Below are 6,364 nucleotides of genomic sequence, written 5' to 3' on the forward strand. Positions count from 1 at the left end.
GGAGAAAATATTTGCAAACCATACATCTGATAAAGGGTTAATCTACAAAATATCTAAAGCATTCATACAACTCAATGGCAAGAGACAAATAACCTGATTTTTTTTTTTTAATGGGCAAAGGACTTGCTATGGTTTGATTTGGCCCCCAAAGTTCGTATGTTGGAACTGAGTCCCCAGTGCAACAGCGTTGAGAGGTAGGACATTTAAGAGGTGATTAGGTCATGATGACTCTGCCCCAATAAAGGGATTAATGTTGTTATCCTGAAATAGGTTGGTTATAAAAGCAAATTTAGTTCTCTCTTGCTCTCTGTCTCACCATGTGATGCCTTGTGCCAAGTTATGATGCAGCAAGAAGGCCTTCGCCAGATGCAGCCCCTTGATCTTGAACTTTCCAGCCTCCAGAACCTTGAGTCAATAAATGTATGTTCTTTATAAATTACCTAGTCTCAGATATTCTGCTATAGCAGCACAAAATGGACTAAGACAGACCAGACAAGAACAGATATTTTTCAAGAGAAGGCTTACATGTGACTAACAAGTTTATGATAAAATGCTCAACATCACTAATCATTAGGGAATGCAAATTAAAACCACAATATCATCTCATACCTGTTAAAATGGCTATTATAAAAAATATGAAAGATAAGTGTTAGCGAGGACACGGAGAAAATGGAACTCTTACACATTGGTGGTAAGAATGTAAATTAATACAACCATTATGGAAAATGGTATCAAAGTTCCTGATAAAACAAAAAATAGAACTACCATATGATCCAGCAATCCCACTTCTGGTTACATATAAAGGAGCCGAAATGCATATGTCGAAGGGAAATCTTCACTCCCATGTCTATTGCAGCATTATTCACAATAGCCAAGATATGGAAACAACGTAAGTGTCCATCAGTGGATGAAGTGATTAAAAAAATGTGGCATATATGCACAGTGGAATATTATTCAGCCATAAAGAAAGAAAATTATTTCATTTACAACAATGTAGATGAAACTGGAGGACATTATGCTAAGTGAAATAAGCCAGGCACAGAAAGACAAACACCACATGATCTTACTCACATATGAAATCTAAAAAAGTCTAACACAGTGAAGTAATGAGTAGAGTGGTGGTTATCAGAAGCCAAGGGGAAGGAGGAGAAGGGAGAGGGAGGGAAATGGGTAGTTGTTGGAAAAAGGGTACAAAGTTTCATTTAGAAAGGAGGATTAAGTTTTGAGATCTATCTCACAGCAGGATAACTATAGTCAATAATAATGTATTGTATATTTCAAAATAACTAAGGGAGTACATTTCACACCACCACAATAAATATCAGAAATTCCACTTAAAGAACTTATCCATGTAACCAAACACCACCTGTTTCCCCAAAAACTATTGAAATAATAATAATAAATTAAATAGGCAGGGTGCAGTGGCTCACGCCTGTAATCCCAGCACTTTGGGAGGCCGAGGTGGGTGGATCACGAGGTCAAGAGTTCGAGACCAGCCTGGCCAACATGGCAAAATCTCGTCTCTACTAAAAACACACACAAAAAATTAGCCAGGCATGGTGGCAGGTGCCTGTAATCCCAGCTACTTGGGAGGCTGAGACAGGAGAATTGCTTGAACCTGGGAGGCGGAGGTTGCAGTGAGCTGAGATAGTGCCACTGCACTCCAACCTGGGTGACAAGAGCAAGGCTCCATCTCAAAAAATAATAATAATAATAAATAAAAACAAATGAAAAAATAAAGACATTCAAATTATCATTATGTCAATCTGTTTTCTCAAGTTAAATTTAGATCAATGACTGAATGCAGCAATATATTAAATGAACTTAAGTTCATACATGTTACAAAAGTGTATTACAAATAAAATAATAAAAGCATTAAAAAGTCAAGTTAGCAAAGTGATGAACATGTTAATTAGCTTTATTTAATCATTGCACATTGTATACATATGTCAAAACATCACACTGTACCCCACCTAAATATATATAATTATGATTTATCAATTAAAAATTATAATAAAATTAGAAAGAAGAGATTTTTCTTTTTTTATTTAACTTTTAAGTTCAAAGGTACATGTGCAGGTTTTTTATATAGGTAAACTTGTGTCATGGGGGTTTGTTGTACAGATTATTTCATCACTCAGGTATTAAGCCTAGTGCCCATTAGTTAGTTTTCTTTATCCTCTTTCTCCTCCCTACCTCTATGCTTTGATAGGCCCCAGTGTGTATTGTTCCTCTCTATGTGTCCATGCATTCTCATCATTTAGCTCCCACTTTGAGAACATGTGGTGTTTGATTTTTTTTTTTTCCTGCGTTAATTTGCCAAAGATAATAGCCTCAAGCTCCATCCATGTTCCTGCAAAGGACATGATCTTGTCCTTTTTTTTATGGCTACACAGTATTCCATGGTGTATATGTACCACATTTTCTTTATCCAGTTTATCATTGATGGACATTTAAGTTGATTCCATATTTTTGCTATTGTAAACAGTGCTGCAGTGAATATACATGTGCATGTATCTTTATAATAGAATTATTTATATTCCTTTGAGTATATACCCAGTAATGGGATAGCTGGGTCAATGGTATTTCTACTTTTAGGTCTTTGAGGAATCGCTGCACTGTCTTCCACAATGGTTGAATTAATTTACACTCCCACCAACCATATAAAAGCATTCCTTTTTCTCCGCAACCTCACCAGCATGTTATTTTTTGACTTTTTAGTAATAGCCATTCTGACTGGTGTGAGATGGCATCTCATAGTGGTTTTGATTTACACTTCTCTAATGATCAGTGATGTTGAGCTTTTCTTCATATAATTGTTGGCTGCATGTATGTCTTCTTTTGAAAAGTGTCTGTTCACATACTTTGCCCCCTCTTTAATGGGGTTGTTTTTTTCTTGTAAATTTGTTTAAGCTCCTTATAAATACTGGATATTAGACTTTTGTCACATAGATGGTTTGCAAAAATTTTCTCCCATTCTGTAGCTTGTCTGTTTACTCTGTTCATAGTTTCTTTTGCTGTGCAGAAGCTCTTTAGTTTAATTAGATTCCAGTTGTCAATTTTTGCTTTTGGCAACTTTGTCATGAAATCTTTGCCCATTCCTATGTCCAGAATGGTATTGCCTAGGTTGTTTTCCAGGGTTTTTATAGTTTCAGGTTTTACATTTAAATATTTAATCCATTTTAAGTTAATTTTTGTCTTTAATTCATCTTGAGTTAATTTTGTATATTCCCAGAGTGGTGTCTTCATTGCAGGGGCAAAGATAGCACACACTCCATCCTCATTCCAGCCAGTGGAAAGGAGGAAATGGGACAGGTAAACACCTTCCCTTTAAAAGTTTCTACATATTAGTCCAATTCACATGCCATTGACTTGGACTTAGTAATACGGTCATACCTCTAAGCAAATGAGGCTGGGTAGCCCTTACCAGCCGAAAAACTCCTTTAGGAAGGAAGAAGAGAAAAGCAAACATGGGGGCACAACTAGCCATATCTTCCACATTGTGTAACTGATATTCCTCATTTATGTTGAGTCATGTTTTTTGTTTTTTGTTTTTTTTCTTGTAAAAGTATCTTGTTTTTTGTCATGTGTGATTCTTTGGAAAGAAAATATTAAGTTCAGGGCTATTTCTATTTTATGTGTTGGTTCTTTGTGAAAGAGAGAGAAAGAAATTAGCAACACAGAAAGTCATCACACCTGCTAGTTTCCAAAGCTCAGTTTAGCTGTCTTCTGGTAATCTGAGGTCACTTGTGATTAGGGTCCTTGAATCTTTAGGTTTTGTCCCCTCTCCAAAGCTTCTCCTGAGTCTCGGCTTCCAGCTTCCTTGCTTCACAATCACCTTCTCCAGTGTGTCTTCAACTCTTGATGTATCTATCTTCCTCAGTTAACTTGCTGGCAATAGCCCGCCTGAAACAGACCTAAAATAGGACCATCTCCTTAGTCCTTACTTTCATCACTCTAGGCATTCCTTTTATAATTACTGCTGTTACAGATGATCGCAAACCTAGCGGCTTAAAAGAACACCAATGTATTATCTTACAGTTTTGTAAGTTAGAAGTCTGACACGGGTCTCACTGGGCTAAAATCAAGGTATATACAGGCCTGCATTTCTTCTGGATATTGTAGAAGAGAATATTTCCTTTGCCTTTTCCACCTCATAGAGGCATCTGCATTCCTTGGTCACGAAACCTTTCTCCATCTTCAAAGCCAGCAACAGGAGGTTCAGTATTTCTCACATCACTTCACTCTGACCTCTTCCAGAGTCACATCTGCCTATGACTTCCCTCTTCTGCCTCCTTCTTCCACTTTTAAGGGCCGTTGTAATCACATAGGGCTGACCACATAATTCAAGACAATCTCCAAATCTTAAGATCCACTGATTAACAACTTTCATTCCATCTGCAACCTTCATTCCCCTTTGCCATGTAACGTAACGTATTCACAGTTTCCAAGGAATAGGACATGGACATCTTGGAGGGGGCATTATCTTGCCTACCACAATCCCCATTTTTATTCTACTTCCATTGTGGCCAAAAGCACAGATAAAAATCTTTTCTTCTCCTCCTGGCTTTCCTCCACTCCTACTCCCAAGTCAGGTCTTTATTCAGCTCAAGGATTGGTACTTGAGAACCAAGCTTCCTACCACTTGTCACCTTAATTTGTACATAATCACCTATTCAATTTTAAGTTATTCTATAAATGAATGAGTCACTGTTCAATGTGCTTAATTAAAAGATAGCAAAATGAAGAGGTGATCTTTAGCAACCTTTTTAAGCTGCCTTGTACTTGATTTCAAGTTCTAACCACTTGACTTTGGGTTTACAGCACTCTGTGCAATGTTAGTAGCAGCTCTTAAGAAATGAAACTCAACCTCACTCAGAATGATTTGTCAAACCTGGGAAACAGAAGCATTAATATCATTAATTTTGGAAGTTAAGTCTGGGGCTTCAAAGCTGTTTCTGAACAGAGGAACAAGTGGGGAGAATCAGTAAGAGGAGAATGAGAAAGTCCTTGAAATGTTTTTATATTCAAGTCATTCTGCTATAATTAGCCAAACTGCAAATGCATCATCATGGCCCGAAGCAGTGGGATCTAGTAGCAAGATCATGGGAAGAACAGTAGAAGGGCTGGATTCCCACCCAGCTTTTATCACCAACTTGTAGGCACCAACCATGATGAGTTCAAGTTTTATCTTCTTCAGGATGAGGGAGGAAGGCTCTTGGCGCCAACCACCTGAGTGTTAATCAAGGCCAGGAAAGCAATTCTTGCTCCTCCTAGAGTTGAAAGTAGATATGAGAGAATGGTCTCTTGCTTGTAACTCCGTAAAAATTTACATCTGATGGGACTGAGTAATGGAATGAGTTGGCGTGGATGGTTGCCAAGGCACCAGTAAGCTGTGCCCATCTGGGGGTTGGTGACACAGTTCTTACTCAACTAACAGCCACTACTCTGCCCTTGAACGGCCCCAACCTCTGCTGCACTCTGGGACCAAGTCCTCACTGTGGCCTGGGTTGTGGTTTTACACTGTACTTCCCTCTTCCTTCCTGAAAGATGAATCAGACTGACATGATTTTTGCCATTCTCTGAAGGGAACTGAGCAAATGTGGGTGTGTCTTTGTGAGTGTTTCTTTTCCCAAGAACCAGACAGTGGCATTTATGATCAATCAATTTTATTAGACAAATATACTACATGCTTTATTTTCTTGATTAGAAAATGAGAAGCCAGTGTACTGCCTAGTTACATTTTACTCTGTGTGTTTTAATACTGTAACATAGAGTTTATGAATAAATAATCTACAAATGAGATTCAGGGATAAAAAACTCTACAATTTTGTATGTATACATGTGAGTATACATCTTTCTGATAAGAAGGTCTATAACATATCAGATTTTCAACAGAATCCATGAACCAAGATAAGACCAACTAATATAGAAGAATGTTCCATTGCTGGAGAGTTAACATCAATTATTACCATCCACTGATGGAGGCAGCTAATATTCTTAATAATTACAACCATTTAATATCAAGCATCATGTAGTAAAAGTTCTCTTGACCAATCACTCCTGAACAGGTTGGCCAGATTAACCAGTGTTCTCCATTTCATCTGTAAAATACATTCAAGAAAAATATACTCAAGAAAAAGCCTTGGCCCTTCATCAAAGGATTGGGAGACTAATGCAAATTTATATGTTTTGAATTAAATTTAAATGTTTAAGAAATGTATGAATCATTTTTATGATTCCCAGATTGAACCAACTTTTTCTATGAGCCAAACAACCATCAATTCCCATTGAATTAATTTAGAACAATTCTCCTATGCTGGGATCCCAAATAGGATGGAAAAAATGGGTTTCAGGACCCAAA

This window comes from Macaca fascicularis, chromosome X (assembly GCF_037993035.2).
Source record: "Macaca fascicularis isolate 582-1 chromosome X, T2T-MFA8v1.1".
Lineage (NCBI taxonomy): Eukaryota > Metazoa > Chordata > Mammalia > Primates > Cercopithecidae > Macaca > Macaca fascicularis.